Here is a 20,082-nt window from a genome sequence, read left to right as displayed (position 1 = left end):
TCATACTAACAGTGAATCTGTTTCCAGAGGTCAGGGACATAGTGCCAACTGGTGGTAATGTAGGAACACTGACAGCAGGATCTCACATGGAGCACAAGAGGTCAAGGGACATACAACAGACAGATAAGTTTTCATTGCTGGTAGCAGGGAGGGGATTCCTGTGAGGATTTCAGCTGCCAGAAGTATCTCTTGCTTGTTTATCAAAGGTCAGTCAGCTGTGGGGTCTGGACACAGCATCTCTGAAACCTTAAAAAACAGCATGAAGGTCGTTCAGCCTCATTAGAATGCTTCAAAGCTGTCGTATTTTCCCTTCCATCTGAACTGGAAAGGTGCAGTACTGTAGTAGTTGATGCCAGTTGCCGCGGTTGTGAAGATCTCTCTGCTTCTGCCAAATCTCACTGTCTTCTCTTCCTCTGCCTCTTCCTGGCCAGGAGTCAACCCCTCAGGCTGTTCGCCTCATGCATCTTTCCATTTCTAGCAGAGAGAGAGAGACGGAGGAGGCTGGCGTCGGCTTCTGACATGACGGAAGATTAAAAAAAATACCGAAAAAACAGAGAGGTCGAGGGATGTTAAGACCTGGTTGTTCTCCAGAAAGTCTGTATTTTTTGAGTACAGCTTGTTGCCGTGTTGCTGCCAGGTACACTGTGTGCATATGTGTGTGTGTGTGTGGGCATAAACAGTTTATGTATGAAGCAGGATTTGACTGATACGGGTCTGTAAAGGCCAAGATTCCAGTGCTTTGAAAGTTAGAAGCCAAGACCTTTTTTATAGCAGCGCTTAATAGGTTGAAATTTGATGATTTAAAAAAGTATCAACAATAACACAAACTAGAAATATCGCCTCGCGGTTGTATTCCTCCGCCAAACAGTCAAGTTGCAGTTTACATCCATGTCTGTCCAGACTCATATAATATTTATAGTGAAGACTTTGAAGGAATTTAATAAAAGGTATTAAGTGTACTTTCTTTGTATGTGTCCACATGCTCGGCCAATAAAGCTGATTCTGATAGAACACAAAGTTGTAGCCATAACAGTAGACGATGCTTCAGATATGAATGTTGCTGCAAAGAAGCTACAAATTCTACAACGTGGATGCTTCACAAACATCTTCAACCCGGCAGCACAGAAGATCTAAACAATCACCACAGTTTCAAGATGGACACCCAAGATTAGTGTCACTAATTCAGTATCCAACCAAATGTGAAATATGGTCACAATCTCCCCTCCTGTTCCTGAGTTATGGTGTTGAATAATGGCCAGAAAAGTGTTTCTGCAGAACATTATGATGTCAAACTGATGTTCACCTTTGACCTTTTGCATATAAAATAAAATAATCACTTTATCATTTTATCCTATTGTGTGAAACCTTGTCATAATTAGCATATAAATTCTTGAGTTCTAGCCAAAAATATGTTTTGTTAGGTCACAGTGACCTTGACCTTTGACCACCAAATTCCAACCAGTCTGTCCTTGAGTCCAACTGGGCGTTTGTACCAAATTCAAAGAAATTCCCTTAAGGTGTTCCTGAGATATTGCATTCACAGAAATGGTGTTTGGGATGCCAAGATTCCTGAATAAGGAATTTTTAAACTGCAGCTCTTCAGGATCATATTATAACCCACTGCAACACTGCAATATAATTTATTATTTTCTTTGTCAGGGATGATGCTGATCAACAGATAAAGCCAGAGTTGACTTAGAATGCAAGCAGATGTTAAAAGACCAAAAAATCTAATTTAAATGACATTTGTTAAAGAGTTTACAAAGCAACAAACATGCACAAAATATAGAAGTTATTTTACTTCCCTAAGATTCTTAACAAAGTGAATAATGACATGAATATGTGCAAAAATATTTTTACAAATTTGAGGTGTGGACTAAAAGATGTGTTAACCAAGCAGGGAATAGCACTATAGAAATATAGGATCAAGCATTTTTGGAGCCTGTATGATCTGTCTGTCTGTATGAGTCCCTGACTTTCATGAAGGTGCAATACAAAAATTGTTGGAGTACCCCTTTAATTTAAAAAATTATAAAATACATATAATAATACAGCTCAATAGATATGTGCAGGAAAGGAAGGAAGCCAAGGGGCTTCTATGAAGTCCTCCCCAACATTAAAAAAAAACAAACAAACTGAGATTGAATCAATGTTGATGGGTTTTTTTGCTGTATGCATCATAGGGAAATAGACGACATATAATAAAAGGCCAGACCACATAAGCGTAATAAGCACAACTTGAGATGAACATTATTGATGCCTGAAGAGGACATTGAGCAAAAATTAAGGATACTCTGTCCTCATTACGCTGATATAGAGCTCCTGTGGGTTCAGAACAACTCTCACTATTGACAGATTTACAGAAGAACATGTGTTTGCAGTTTTCAGATATACAAATTAACAGTCCAGTACACGAGCAAATGTGCATCACTGGCGACCTTGCAACTAGAATTGTGCAACCTTTGACAAAGAACACACTGATGAGCCTGTGCTGAAACTCCCAGGTCAGTGAGTCAGTCCAAAACTGACCGCACAAGTGTCGTTTCCCCCCGCTCTGAAAAATGTACTCTGACTGTGTGTGCTCGATTCCTGGCTCGACCTGTGCTGTCATATTTCTCTCACTCCACACGTTCCTGTCTTTGCCGCGATAAAAACTAATAAAACATTGCCGAGAAGTGGCTGCCCACCTTCCCTCTTCCAAAATACTCAATTAAAACAGAGCAATGAGTAGTTTTTGCACATTATTCATTCTGGAGCTCCCTGACAGGGATAAATCATTGTCTTTAATGACATGTTGGTGCATGATTCAGGCAAATATATGAAGTGACAGTGAGTTGTTTTGAACAGATGTAAACTGAAGAAGAGGAGGAGGAAGCTGGAAATGTAATTAGAATTAATGTGGGTGGGAGGCCGGTGAGTTCAGACAATAAGCAGAGGCTCCTCAGTCTTCCCCCGGATGGTTGCGGGTGCGAATCCCTTGTTGCTGAGGCTGCTGAAGGCAGCTGTATAAACTCTGCAGAAGAATGTAAAGACTCGAAACAGGCATTAGAAATCATTAGAAGAAATCACTGTGAGGATCTGTCTATTTTCCTATCTATGCATTTAAATTTACACTCACCAATCAGTCTGTGGAATAACCACCTGTGTCTTTCAATCACATGTAAGTAACCACAATTCTGAATTAAAAAATATATTTAATAAATTAAATTGAAGAAACACTTACATAATAACTTGTTTTTTAATTGTGTTTGTTTAATTATTTTTCAATTATAATGTTATATTATAATTAAAAAATTTCATATTTTATAAGCGTAATTTGTCACAAATTGTCATTTAAAAGTCATTTAGAAAGTCATATAAATTATATATATATATATATATATATATATATATATATATATATATATATATATATATATATATATATATATATGTATATATATTAATGCTATATATAAACAATAAAATACAAGTGAAATATTGAATAATATCAGAATAATACCCAAATTTAAAAATGATTCTTAATTCTTAATTCTTAATAGCATAATAAGAATGATAGTCTACAATGCCAAAAATCAAAGGAGTCCTGGAGCATGCTAACACAAGCACAAGTGTATGACATGCAAGATTCCTGCATACACAAAAATTGATTTCTTCAGTCAGTCTGAGGTTAAAATCTATTAATCCACATGGGATGAAGCTGAGCTAATGTAATTCTGGAGCAGATGTTTACACAAGAAATTGGTAGTTGCTTGTTTAGCAATATTTTTCATTTAGCACCCCGAATTGAAATAGGTGATGTTGCAGTGGATGTCAGTATTCTGTTACATCCTAGAATAGTTGCCATACAACAGTCATCCAGGGAAAATCAAAAAAGAGTGCAACACCAACTGGGAGTTAAGTAGGAAGGTCTGCAAAGGGAGTGCCGCCTGAGAGAAAAGAGAGACACAAATGAGAGGAAGTTCCCGGTGGACGACCTATAATTTCACAGATGAGGAGCATCTTTGTGTCACACCATCTCATATTAATCATAAACATGTCTGCTGGGAAGCACTTGTGTCTCCTCTCATGGCAGTGTGGCATTACTCTGGTCTTTTCATGTCCTCGAATGTTGTTTCCAGATGGAACCACGAGGAAAATGCCACACTGCTTGGCAAAAAAATAACTTGATATTTTTATATCTTTGATGGCTAGTTGGCCCTTCTGATCTACACACTGAAAAAATGGCTTATTGCCAACAATTACTTTGAAAGATTTGCTATACTAGTGATGATTGATGGAAAGAAATCACATTGTATTATGCCTTAAATAACATGGTGATGTTTTATTTAAAATATTTATCAAATTATCACACCCTAACCGGCAGAATGTGTAACTTTCTACAACAACTAGAGCTGGTTGGGATATAGTATTCTTCAGTGTGTGCCTCCATCTGTGCGTGGCTCTGTGCTCAGTAAACCTGATCCTGACTGTGGCGCTTCATGCTCGTTAGTGTGTTTGCTGCTCCAGCAGGACTTGACCCAACATCCATCTGGGGCCAGATCCCCTCGGCCTGGTCTGCAGCTGGGGGGCATAGACACACACACACACACAGACACACACACGCACACACAGGCACACACGCGCGCACACACACACACACACACACACACACACACACACACACACACACACACACACACACACACACACACAGACTTAGAAAGATGACAGACATACTGGGTACACTAAGCTTCTTTCTTCTATTTAAGCTTCTTTCACCTATTTAACTTATTATGTAAAAAGTATGAGAAATTGTCTTATGATTATGAGTTATCATATTCATGATACTTTTTTATTGTAATTATGATTTTCTCATAATTTTGACATGATAAACCATGCACATTATTTTTTTTTATTATGAACAGCTTTTCTAATCATTATATGTCAAAATTGGATTTTCACAAGAAAAAACACATAATGAATGGGCTTCAAAACCATACACCCACAGACAATATCACTCCAGTCCTGTTTTCACCTCTAACACAACAATGTTGATGGTCTCTTGGACAACCTTCACCTGTACACCACTAGTCTGACTCTAGTTTCTGAAATTATGCATTTTTAACTGTTTTCCTGGTTTTATATTGAACAAATAGTGATACATTATGACCCTGTTTTACAGTATATGCTCTTTTGTGTATAAAACAGCTGTCAGATCTGGAGATTTAGTTTCCCTGATCCCAATCCAGCTCTGAAAACCAGTGGTGGATTGCACATTTACTCAAGTACTGTATTTAAGTACAATTTTGCATAATGAGTACTTTTACTTAGAGACTTTAAGTACATTTTGTTACCAGCACTTATGTTCTTTTACTTAAGTAAGGTTTTGAATGCAGGACTTTTACTGTATTTTTTTGTTCTGATATTGCTACTTTTATTTACAGAACCAGTCAAAAGTTTGGACGCACTTTCTCTTCCAAGAGAATTGGAAGGTGTGTCTAAATTTTTGAATGGTACTGTAGCTAAAAGTTCTCAGTACTACCCTACCACCACTGCTGAAAACACTATATAATTGTCCTCCCATCCCACAGAAATCAAGCAGAACCCCTGAAACACACTGCATTAGTCAACACAGTCATACTCCATATACACTCTTACATACATACATGCATACATATATACATACATACATACATACACACACACATACATACAAACATACATACATACTCATATATGAACACAAACACACAGCAGACAATCAGACAGTGAGCGAGCGAATTTTTGGATTCGCTCACTCAAAAATTTAAGCTTGAAAACACTACTTGCTGCATTTTTTCACTTTTCCACAGAGAATGAGAGGGCGGTCCGGCTGAAATGCAAATGAAAATGAGTGGGTGAGGTGGAGAGACGGAGGGTGGTTCCAGCTGTATGACTTCAGTAAAACAATCATCTGTCACACATGCAGAAGATCCGACGTGCTGACAACAGTGATGAGGTCTTGGAACAGATATTACACATCTATTACACATGTGAGCAGACACATACACATGCACTAGAACACACACACACATACATATCACTGTGCCTGTCTCTTCCTCACATATGCACGCACACATGGAGAATGCGAGGAAGAGGCTGAGGTTGGGGGTTAAAAGGAAAATGGTTTACAGTGTGTACAGCCTGTGTAAATGTATCTGATTAGAGGACTGTCAAGTTACCCATCAACCAAACAGAAAAAAACACATGACAAGAATGGATAAAGCACCAACACAGTTATCTAAAAGTTCAATACATTTTTAGTTGGGTAATTCTGGTGGCCTTTATTGAATGTATGTCAACTGCAAAGAGATATTTGAAACAGACATTTATGCCAATCATAAAATAAGAATAGCAGAAACGTCAGATAGGTTGGACCACCGTGTTTAACTATATATCTCTAAATGTTACAGTTACGGCTGAAAATGACAACAGAAATAAACAAGTTTGCCGATTTCCCATATCTCCGCAATTAAAATCAATTGCCAATTATCTACCCAGAAGTGACCGTTGTTGGTAGCGCAACATCATAGTGATTCGGTCTATAGATAGTAGCTTGACACCAAACTGAATGGAAAAAATGGCAAAGTAGAACTAGTGTGTTGTAAATGGTTACTGGACCTTTTGATTTGGCACGCATAAAAAATATGGACGACATGTTCCTTCATTGCAATCAATGAAAGAATAGTCTTGCAACTGTATTGCTTTTTTATGCAATTTTAGTCGTTTGTTCTGTGACAGTGAGGCTATATCAGGCTATGGCTACATAGATGACACTTACCATCATACAGCAGGATACATTAATTGTTGATATTGGTGTCTTCAGAGGAAAACAAAACATAATGCCAGTCTTGTTTTGATATATTCAATTATATTTACTTACCGTATTTTAGTCAGCCAACTCACATGGAGTAGATTATTATTTAAATGTAGAATATGTACAGCAGTACCAGCAGCAAATTGGGGGCTGTAAGATTATTTTATTTCCAGTATCATTTTCTGTTTGCTTAAAGAACAAGGCTCTTTACACTTGGTTTTAAAATGTGTTTTGCTGATCCGAACACAAGTGGACACGTCGCTGTTCACACCTGTGTCTATCATGCATCTCCAAGGTGTCCAGCTGACTACTTGTGTCCAGCTTTTGTTACTGCCTACATCACTTCGGCTAGAAGGTCCGAGACCCCCATGTGTTAGTCCTGCATTGATGACATATTTTCCTGTTATGTCCTTGATGGGGACACATCAGGATACATTAGTGTTTACACTACAAAAGATATGTGGTCAAATGTGTCCCAGACCACCTCGGCAAGTGGTCTGAGTGATCGGATCACAATGCGTCTTGGCGGTATTTTACACTTGTATTTAGTGCTGTCCACTAGTGATCCGATTGCCCAAGACGCATTTTAAAACCAAGTGTACAATGTTACACTGTTGTGGCTTACTCAGATTAGGTTTGTATTGGTTATATCAGGCAATGCAGACTTTCCATTGGAAGTTTAATTAACTAACCAACTAACTTTACTTTTAATGCTATCAAATGAAGTAATCGTCGTCATCCTAGTAACATCTTTGTACTCTCTCATGCTACAATCATTGACTGTATATAAAGATGGATGTCATGACAGCTCCCCAAAGGTGAAGCCAAAACATCTTGATCGCCCCCTGGTGGCTGGCTGCATTATAAGTCATAAATCCTGCCCCCTCCATGTTAGTGGATGGGACATGAGCCAAACTAAAATGTCAAAGTACACGTTAAATACATTTTTCCCAAAGATGGTTTTCTTTTTTATCACGTTGATGTTTGTCCAAGTACTCATCTTTCTGATGAGTTCGTTTTTAATTAGTTATTTGAAGATATAAAAAGGGGCTGTGACATCTGCTCTCAAACCTCCGTCAGGTGACTATACTGCGCATACTCTGGCTCTAAATGACGTCACACAAGCAAGATGGCAGCTCCTGGAGAGGAGATAATTTGGTTTCACTTTTGCATAGCGGTAGGAAGTGGAGACATGTTATTCATATTTATATACAGTCACTGGCTACAATGCTACAGGTAATGTAAACATAGGCTCTTTTGGTCTGCGTGCCATAAATCGTTTTGTATGATTTGCTTATGTAGGTCACATAGAGGCATCAGAGGCATCATGAGACTATTTCATAACCAGTTAAAAGTTCCTTGTAGTAACTTTAAGTACATCGCCAGGATTATAAGGATGCATTGGATACACTGTATGTTACAATGAGGGGAGTATGGCATGTGTGTGGAGCGGCAGCTCGAGTTGAGCTGCCTGAACTAGCTCGCAGGCATCGATTCATTTAATCATATCATTGCTGGTTTCAAAATTCCCAATTCATAATATTTTCACAGTTGTGGGCATGAGTTGTGGAATCTCTCACCATAAAAAGAAAACAGCTGCAACAAAATGAAATGATAATAATGTAAAAATAAAAAAAATGTGTTTTTGGAACAGAGAAGCCCAATTAGCTTTTCAAAGCAGAGAGAAATATTTTTGCATCACACACACACTTGCACATATATATTGTACATATAAGATCATAGATAGCCATACATATACAAACATATGTAAACATGCACTTACCTACATGTACCACACGAATTTCTTCCATTATCTCATGATGTCATTTAGCCTATTGATGCCTGATGATGCTCACCCAAAGGCCCCTTTTCTTTGCCCCTACACAAAAGCATTACATGTATTATGCAATATATGTATTATGTATTGTGTTGGCAACTTCACTTAGAACACTGCAGTAAAACGAAATGAATAACTGTAATATAGTAATAACTAATGTCCACACTGATACTGGGAGGTTTGACTCCCAGAGAAGTCATTTAAAAAGGGAAAGCCTTTCAGCTCTGGATTAAAACATCAAATGTCAAAAATATACTGTACATAATTACTCATGCAAAGAAGTCATGATATTGGAGCCAGTTTTACAAACAGCAGCCTGCCAGGTGTAATTTCGTCAGATGTATCCATTTGGAGCAGCTTCCTGAAACAGAATACAGAATGTTTCACATCTGTATGTAGAGCAAATAACACCGACCTCTCCTTCACTCTCTCCTGCTTTTAAATGAGAGTAAATTAGGTGTTACAATGTTGCGGCTGTTTTTAGTGGCTGCTGAGAACACACACACACACACACGCACACACACACGGACAAGCACACATATTTGCACACCCCTGCAGGATTGCTGATATTTGGACAAATAGTTTATTCAGTGTTCTAACTGTTAATCAGTCATCAAGTTCAAGGAGAAGCAGGCGATATATGCAAACACACACACACTCTCACATGCAATTGGACACGTTAACCTGATAACAAGGTCACATTTGGAAATCAGGATTTACTTTGGCCCACGTTGCTGGTCTTTAATGATTAAATCATTTATTGGTTCAGGGTTTCGTTACTCTCTGTTAGCACATATCTGTGGGTGAGGGAGTGACGCCAGCATCACCAAGACGCGTATGTAGTATGTATGCCTGCAGAGGGTGTACAGTATGTGTGTGTTTATTGACATAGACAAGAAAGTCTTGATTATGTTCCATACTTCTCTGAAGTTTGGAACATGACCGTGTTTTGTAAAGAGTTATTTTGGGCGCTCCTGGTTCTGGAAGTAAAAATCCCATTCATTTTTCATACAGACAAAGTTACATGCCTCACTGTTGGAGCATTTCTACGGCTTGGACCAGCATCAGTAGAGAAGATCAACAACTGCCTTAGAAAATATCTGGTTCTATGATAAAAAGTAGAACATACAAGACTTTGTAAATAAAAACTTCAGAGTAGAAGTTAACTGTGACTTTCAAGGCTAATTTTTGTAAGAAACAGCCAATCATCAAGCTTAAAATTCCATCACATGCACTACTACTGGCGGGTGGAAGCTAAAGATTATGGTGTTTAGAAAACAGATTTTACAATCAGTTTACAACATTGAAGTAGTCTGATTAGCGCCTCTGACTGGCTTCTACCAATGGGTGTTGTATTTTTAGCTGTCCGCCATGCCAAAATGACAGAGAAAACATGATTTCTAAAGTTAACATAACATAAACCTATTGGATCCTTACATTATATGGGAATGTCCTGTGTATGTTAAGTAACACTGAGGACATTGTGAAACTTTTGAAATAGGAATACAGAATGGGAAAAACACTTCCAGAACCAGTGGCCCCTCCCATTTCACCATTATATTAAACTTGCCAAGTATAGCAACACTGAGCCTAAGTCTAATTAATTACTGTGTCTCAAATTGAGCTTACATTGATAATGCTGGCAGATGCACAGCTTGAATTGTAAGTTTTAAAACAATGGGTCTTTCAGATACATTTATAACTGTTGATAATTGATTTTACTGGCTGAGACGTTGGCAGCAGTGTCTAACTAGCTTTACCGTCAACTCTTTGACTTTTTAACATTTTCAGCTCACTCTGAAATTTCCTGCAAAAGGGTCTTAAAAATACAAAATATGCATTTAATGGCTACATATATGATACCATGTGAAATGAGCACCATAATGACACAAAAAAGACTTAAGGCCACTACAGTGTGTGCACAGACGGTGTAGTGAAAACACCATGTTAGCAGAGCTGTAGTGCAGACAAAAAATGAACAAAGTAGTACAAGCACTACAAAACTACTGGACTCGACATGACTTGACTCGGCTGCTGCTGATACTGATCCCAGCACTTGTACACTTTCTGCCTCAACACTTCCTATACAAGCCAAGCTGCTGCCCATATACTGAAGAATACCAGAGAGACCACTTGGGGGCTTTGGAGCTCACCAGATTTGTGCATGTACCAGAGTCAGACAGTAAACTCGGTGCCTTTTAGTCTGTCAGCCTTGTTTGGCAAGACTCACTGCTGCAATTTGGTTGATAGTTAGGCAACCTTTAGTGCCTGTTAGTGTTCATTTGTTCTGCATTGATTTAAAAACTTCTATTGTCTCCAGTTAATTTATTATTCCTTACACACACACACACACACACACACACACACACACACACACACACACACACACATATATATATATTTCATAATGTATAAGCCTTTTACAGGCTTTCTACAGTTTAATCAATTCCTTAAACTCTTTTTTTGTGTTTTTGGTTTTGGAAAGGAAATGATCATCCCTGTGTTGTTTGTATTATTATATTTAAGTCAACAAACTAACCAAAAAACTTCTGCACATGTTTATGTTAGTGAATGCATGTCTGTGAGTCAGGTTGTATGTAGGAGTCTGTTCACTACAGTTGATGTATACAGTATAATGTTTCTATACATGAGTGTACAAATGTGTTCATCCATGCTGATATTTACGTGTGTGTTTGCTGTACATATCCACTAATAGAATACAATACTTTTTTGTGTCTTTACAATTATAAAATTCCTAATTAAAACCAGAGAGACACACTGAAAATACATAAAAGCACTGCCTTGAATCAAAAAGAGGCAGTGTTTCTCTGCATCAATGTATAATGGGGGCATCTCATTGAAAGTGACATACATTATCTTTCACTGTTACATATTAACTGAAGATGGAAAAGATGATCAAATCAAGCAGCATCTGACTCTGGGATCAGTGCAGTCTCAAGGAATTACACTACAGGGAAAACAAGGAAAGATTGTCATCCAAATTGAGTTTGTCTGCGTGACTTCTAGTTTCTTTGGTGGGCTGTAGGGGGGGAGCAGGGGCAGTGGGGGACAGAGGGGGGTTCATATCCAAAAAGACAGTCATTATTTTTCACTTCACAGGGAATAAATGAGTGCTGTCAGGCTGACTAATGACTGGGTCTCTGCTGTGGTAGAATCAGGAGAAAGTCTCCATCTACCGATGTCAGTCATTTTCTGATGGACCGCGGCGCTGATGGATTGTAGGATCTGGCTCTGATTACATGCTACACTGGCATCCACTCATCCCCCGATCCCTTTGTTATTTTGGAAACGGGTAATAAACACACACACACCAGACATGCATGTATTCACATGCACACACACACACACACACATACAAATACACCCCCCCCTCACACACACACACACACACACTCCGCACCGCTCTGCAGTCTTCATCAGATTTGACACTTTCCTCGGGCCTCAGCTCAGTCAGAGGCCGTGTGGCGGAAACTCCTGGAACACACAGTGTGTCTGGTTCCCAGAAAACTAACACAAGGCCTTCAGTCACACTTTTTTCATGGTGCTAAATGGTCAATAATGGATTCAAAATTCATTCTAATGACAAAGACAGTAATATTGCAACATTCAGACTTGCTTTTGTTGTGACTTATTAGCAGGAGGCACATGGGAAATGTGGATGTAATTTTGAGAAACATTTACAACAGCACTGGTGTGAGATAAAAACTGTGATGTGAAATATTAGTCCATGCAGAAATACAACCCCCCCCCCCCCCCCCCCCCCCGTGGTATTTAACTTCTTTTGTGCAGCTCAAAACATTCAAAAATGACAAAAATGTAATGGCAACACCTCCTGCCACTAACAGTGTCCCCGTCACTCTAGATAATCCACAGACCTCGATGTGTGAACAGTTTTTGTGGCAAATATTTTTTTTTGGTAAAAATACTGTTATGATGAGAGTAACTGGGACATTGCTGTTTTCAGTGGGGCTGTGGTAGCAGTTTCTGGGACCAATTACATTTTTGTGTTTAAATGAATACATGGATTTTACAGTTGCTATTTCTGTAAACTGACTCACAACAAACCTGTATAGCTGTATCAGCCCTATCATTTGAGATCACCTATTGCTTGTCACCATTTTTGTAGCAATTTTCCCGTTTACATATTGGCACAGAAAGGTGATGGACCCATTCTTAACCCTGCCTACAAAGCTCTGATTGGCTCATTTATTTTTTACAAACAGCGGTCAATGAGCCAAACACCAGGTATATCGCAATTATTGAAAAACATCAGAGATATGGGCAGCAAATTCACAGGTCTTGAACAAGACTGAGAATAATTTATACAAAACCTAAATGGAATATGAAGCCTAGAGCACTGACTAATAAAACATTTCATATAACATTTCATGTTCAGACTCTTGGTGTTTGGCTGAGTGCATGTTATTTCAATGACTATCAAAATATTGTCTTACCAAAATTACTAAACCGTATGAATAGGAGCTTTAAAACAATTATTTAAAACTCAATGAATAATAATGATAATAATATTCAAAATACTCGTACAGGACCCCTTTGATCTGTTGTAATTCTGTTTCACCCTGTCTGCCCCCCCACTTCTTGTCCTGTCAACACTACAACAGGCAATGAGACAAGGTGCTGAAACAGACTGCCTCCCTGAGGGACCCCACAACCCCCAGTGCTAACCCCGACTTTAACACGCACGCACATACACACGCACACACACTCACCGTGCATGATTGTACATCTGTACAGGACTTCTCTGCTTGTCCAGAACACACACAGTTGAATCTGATTGACAGGACACAGAGATGTCTCTAATACCAGGGAGAGAGCGGGACTAGTTAAAGAATAAAACAAAACAACAGGTCCTCCAAATTAAATGATAAAACACATTGTTGCTCCATGCCTTCCAGAACGACACATAAAAGTGTTTTCTAATCTGACGGCACTATCAACATCTCCTTTTCAAAAATGAAATGCTATGGTTACGGTTTAGGCACAAAAACAACTCGGTTAGGTCAGGGAAAGATCATGGTTTGGGTTAAAATTGGTACTTCATAAAGGTTCTGGGAACTTCATCGTCATGGTTACACTTGATTACAGTTAGGGAACGACTGCGGTCATATTTAAAAGAAACCAACGTTGACTGTCTGTGGGAAAAAAGGGAAATGAAGTCCAAAAATTTGCCGATCCATCCACCCCGACCTCCTCCCTCTGCAGACTCTGTCGCACACCACTTCCTCCTTTTCACCTACAGTCACTAGAGGGTTTTGTCACTTGAAGGTTTTTAGGCATTTCCTGACATGACTGATGATCTGATTTTTGGACAGTCTCCAGTAAAATATGATCTGCCATGTTTTGATGATGAATTATTTTTTGTTAGTATGACACCTTTTATTACATCAGTAATTAGCTAAAGATATTAGTGTTTATTGAAAGTCTGCTGCAGTGTCAGTATACATTTTAAATTGTGGCTTCTTCTTCAGGCTTACCTTCACTTCAACATTGATTGTCTTTTTGAAATTCTGAATCGGTCAAACTTTGAAAATGAGTGAATATTTCCATCAGAATCTCGTGGTCTGGTCTGGTGTCTGGAATATTCCTGACCAGTGGACACATAAATCATTCCCCCTCTCTAAAATGAGGCCATCAGTATGTGATGGAAAAAAATGGAGAAAAGAAGAAGAGGAAGACAAGACAGAGATGCTTTCTGCGCCTCAATGTTTGCTGACGCTCTGCCGTCTCTGCTGCATGTGCTGTCAGGTGACCTCTGACATGTCAGTGACATCACATCAGCAACTCTGACACACACAGCTCACTCAGGCAGTGAACAGAGTCTCCTGCCTGACGAACCTGAAGAGAGAAATATCATAAAATGCAACACTGAAAAACACCTAGAGTTTTCCAGAGGCCAGGGTGATGTTTTTAAATTTCTTTGTCCGATTAAAAGTCAAAAACCTCAAGACACTTTACAATGATCGCAGCAAATCCTCACATTTTAGAGGATGGAACCAGCATGATACAAACTGTTGAATAATTTTATGTTTATTAACTTGACCTACCATTTCAACTTAAACCAATCTTCAATGATGATACATGTGTTATTTTTACCTTGATAATGATACACTGTATATTGAAACATACTATCACATGATATTCATCTGTTTATTTCCAGTGAATTTAAATTCCTGAAATATAAAGTTATTCATCACAATGCAACATTGCTCCATATGCTCAAACAACCCAAGGGATCAGCTCAGTAGAACCTCAATAGAAACATCATAGCAAAATCTGTACAATTCTGCCGCTCAGGGTATATGTTGGCATATCACCCAACCCAAAGCACAAACATAAGTAGGTGAGCATGTACATCTCTGACACACATGCATATAGAAATCGTATGCATGTACTGTATGTAGAAATGAATGCACAGACATTACAAATACACAGTCTTTCTCCAACGTCTCTCGAATGCACCATCACACAGATTAGTAATGAAATCCAGATCCTCCTTGGGGAAGCAAACATTGCTTTACACAAAATACTTTGTCCTGAATGTTTATTATGCTTGCAGAGGCTTCCCACTCTGAGAACAGCGGGCCGGTGAGGGAGTGACGCTGCAGGCTGTGTGCGGTCGGCCCGACAATTCAATCACCAGCACATTCTCTCCACTGCACAGTATCACACGTGATTATGTTTTATCCTTCCAGCCAAATTCTAACCTTCCAGCCACCTGATCATCTGTCTGTCCGTTTAGTTGCTCGTCAATCCATCCAGACTTCTGTTTTGTCTGCTTATACTTGAGTCTGATTTTTCCATCACTCATCTATTAAGCAAACACATCTTTTGTTGGTCAAGGTGTCTGTCATCCATCCATCCATCCATCCATCCATCCACCCATCCATCCACCCATCCATCCATCCATCCATCCATCCAACAATCCATCCATCCATCCATCTATCCACTTGGGTGGTGGACGTCCTGTGGACACTGAATGCCTACAATGTCAGAGGGGAGATCCTGTCTTTCAGCATCAAGATCCAAAATCCAGAGAACACACACTCACTCACACACATACAGACATCTTTGGCCCCTCACTCAGCAGCCACCCACCCTCCCATCATGCCTTGCCTGGCTGTATTATGACAGGTGGAGCGTCGGTCGCCACCAGCTGGACTCTCCTACCAGCGTCTCTCCTCAGCTTGGGAAGGCTGCTGCAGAGACATTGTGTGTGTGTGTTTGTGTGTGTATGTGTGTGTGTGTGTATGTGTGTGTGTGTGTTGGTTAGAAGTTAGACTTATTATGTGTATACATATTTACATGTTTTGTATGAATGTATAGTGTATATATTCATACAAAGTGAGTAAAATGGAGGAAGATAAAGGGGAGAAAAAGATGGAGCAGGAAGAGGGGAGCGACATGAGGAGAAAATCAGGATGAGGAGAAGAGGAAGATAGGAGAATGAGGAAGATGATGAGCGCAACAAAGATTAAGAGGAGGACAAGGCCAAGGAGGGGGAAGAAGACAGTGGTGACAATTAACAAGAAGGAGGTGAGAATAAGATTTAAGATGTGAAATAGGGGTGGATGAGGAGGAGGAGTAGCGGTAAGAGGTGCAGAGAGGCTGATGAGGATGAAAAATGAATCACCCTGGATTTGTGATGAAAGCACAAAGTCTTCACTCATCACCTGGCGGCCTCTCACTCCTCTCTTGAGATCAGACTGCTGAGTTTCTGTTTCTTCTTCTCTGCTTCAAACTGAGTGATGGACAGTGTTAACACTTTAATTCCCAGTGAAATAAAGAGGAAAAAAATCCCCACATTTACTAAAAAAAGGGTGTAAAGCCAGAGGGAATTATGTAAAATGACTCATGTAATTGCAGTAAGTCTTATCCTCACTAAATTAAATGCTGCAGATTCAACATGTTTGCTCAGATTTCAGGGACAGGAAGTTTTTTCTTTTGATTTTTTAAAATATTTATTTACATTTCTATATTTCTTCAAAGTCACAATATTAATAATTATCTATGAAATAATTGTCTGACTTTGGCACCCCCAGTGGAAGGATTAAAAAAGACACTATGGATCTGTTGGCAATAAATACTGTAAACTGCTTCAATTTTCACTTAGGTTCTCTTATTTTTCTACAAACAAAACTTAATTTAGTCAGAACCATTTGAAAGATGTTGTAAAGACATGAAAGTTCACCACATAGTGACCAATTGTTTTTAGAGTTTTTAGATTCACTCCATTTTTTTTTTTTTTTAGAATTTGCAGAAAATACAGTTCTCTGTGCTTTTTCTCTGTGAATAGTTTGTTGGGTATTTTTGGTTTCTGAATTCATCATCATATTAATGTTAATTCCAGTGGACCAATGCATTGTTCTCAAGGGGTGTAACATTCATTTAGTCTCCCTCATGTACTGTAAAATTACATTTTGTGAACATATTTTGAAAAAAGTAATTCTTGTAAAAGGCAAAACAACATGCAAGAAGAGTTATATAAATGAAAATGTCTCTAGAAGTTATTTGGCTTTACTGATACATTATTACATTTTAATGAACAATGACTTTAACTGCTTTTTCTGGTGGATGCTTCAATCCAAACTTCACATTTAAGTGCTGTATGTTTAATTTGTTTTCATTATTGGTGACTATAGGAATTCTTCATTTGACAGAATGGAGTCTCTACCATTCTGACCTCACTGATCTCCAGCACCACACACTGTATTATTCACATATTTTACCATACAGCTCAAAGAAATAGAGAGCAGGAGAGTCCTGCTTGCCGTGATTCAAGGAAAGGAATTTCTCTTAAATGCAGGAGAAAAGAGGAGGAGGCAGAAACCAACCTCTACTGGGTGGCCAGGAAACAGGAGCTGAAGGCTTACACACACACACAGACACACACGCACACACACACACACACACACATACCAACAAACATACAAACCCATCTCCCACCACTCGCTCTCTGCTGCACCGACCAGATCTCCCATCACCCAGGCGTGAGAGAACATACCAGCTCAGCTCTCTAAATCTGACGCACCAAAGAGCTCGGCCTCAGTGCCTCGGGAAACAATAATGAATATGGAATGATAGTCTGTATTTTGTACTGCAAATGCAACCAGATGCAAAAGGTGGAGGGGAAAAAAAAAATCAGGAGCAGATGTTACAGAAACAAGAGGTCTCAGGGACCGTGAGTTGAGCTGTGAGTGTGCCCTGCAAACATATTGTAACCCTACCCAGCGTGTAGTATAATCACTTATAGTATATATATCGCCACTTTGTAATGAGGGGAGGTATGGAATAGAGGAGTTGTGCAGCTGCTCCATGGGAAAGTTCAGCTGTTAAGGAAGCAGCCAGGCCAGACACAACACCATCCAATTAAGATAGAGACCTCAGACAATGAGGAAACCGCACATGTCTGACACATTTCTATACTGTACATGTGGTGGTGGGAGAGTGTGTAATTGCATATCTTCCTCTTGCATATAGGCTGCACAGGTCATGCATACAAAACAGTAGAGGCAGCTGGCGTACAGTTCAGCAAATAGAATAGGAGGTGATGTGTTGTTTTTTGTTGAGAGATCCAGTGGCTGAATATTGAGATCTGTGAGATCCTTGTTTTCTTGTGTTGTGATTTTAACATTAGCTCCATTTCTTTGGTGCTAAGTTTGAATTACTGTGGTGTTTTTTAACTGCACTTCATACCGACTACTTGAGTGTTTCCAGGAAATTACAACCAGACAGCAAGTATGTAAAACAGCAAACCAAAAACTTTCAAGGAATTACTGTATATCGCACTTGTATCAGTCATAATAACATCACTGACTGAGGTCTAGTTTCATGGTGGTTGGGCTGGTGGAAAGACCAGTGATTGTATGAGCCGGAGAAGCTTATCAAAAATAGTGTGCTGCTGTGTTGGTCGTCCCTCCACCAACCATTTCAGCTACTGTTATCATGAACGCCATCACAGTTTAACATTAGCCTTGAGGTCTGAGGAGAAACACTCCGTTGTCTATTATCTTAAAATAAGAAAATTGTTCCACTATACTGTTAAAAAAAGAGTAAATTTATATTTAATGTGCTGGAAAATTTCACATCATTTTACACACTTCTAATATTTTTGAAGAATATTGTTGAGTGTCTATAAATTTACAGTTAATAGCTTCTTCTTTTTTTTTTTTTTTTAAAGATTTTCTGCAATGAATTTACAATCAAATTATCAGTCAATTTTTCTTTTAAATATAAGTTCAACACTTGTTATTGTACAGCATGTCTGTATTTTTCCAGGCTTTTGTTAGTAAAAACAGACCAAGAAATTAATTTTACATTCAAATTTCATAACACAGGGCTTCCTGTTACAAACAGGGCCGATGCCAGTGATCATACGACATGAATGTATTTTTACATCTGTTAAAAAAAATAAATATTACTAGTAAATCCTTTAATGCCACAAAAGTGTCAGGTCTTTCTTTTAAAAAATCAAATCAAATGATGGTGATTCTACAAAATGTAGTTTTACAAGTTTATGTTAGTAGGAAATACACTGAAATTAAATTTTACTATTTAATTCCATAATGACAAAAGTGACAAGTCCTAATTTTTAAAATAATGTGAAATGATGGTGATTCTACCACCAAGCTGTATTTTTTTACAACGTTGTGTTAAACCATCTAATAAATTCATTTCATTAAGTGTCTTATTTAACCAGTTCCAATTCAATGTGCATAAAAATATCAAGACTAAACATGAAATTTGTTAGTGATTACGCCTAATATATTACATGAGAGCAGCAGCAGATGTATTATATTACAAAACAACAAAAGCACAAGCAAACAAACAATCCAATCCAGATGACTAGCTCACTTAATTTATCATTTCATGCCTTGTATAATATCCCTATAAATATATATAATAGAATGGTACCTTACAGTGAGGTCATAACCTACTTGGATTCTTGGCATGTAATTACTGACATCAGTATAATACTTCAAAATATTTCTCTTGCAAATATTTCTGTGTCCCCAGTGTTGTAGTGTTGTCCCCACTCACCCTCCCCCAATGAACATTTAATTCAGACACTGCAATAACCCTGAAACACTGTAATACTCACTGTACCTAAAAGTTATAGTATTTATTTTAGGTTAAAATACAAAATGTGCAATACTTTTCACTCACTACTGTATATCTGAACAGAATGTATATACTGTCTATAAAAACCTACGGTATGTACATAAAATAATAAAATATAGTCTTTTTTAACCATTTTATATTTATCTCAGCACTCTTCACTTGTTTGCACTATTTGTATCCTGTTTACAGTTCACAGACACAGTTTCACCTGTATATAGTCGTTCCCTATTTACATGTCTGAAGATTG

The sequence above is a fragment of the Thunnus thynnus genome, chromosome 11, assembly GCF_963924715.1.
Source record: "Thunnus thynnus chromosome 11, fThuThy2.1, whole genome shotgun sequence".
Classification (NCBI taxonomy): Eukaryota; Metazoa; Chordata; class Actinopteri; order Scombriformes; family Scombridae; genus Thunnus; species Thunnus thynnus.
This window is presented reverse-complemented; position numbering follows the sequence as displayed.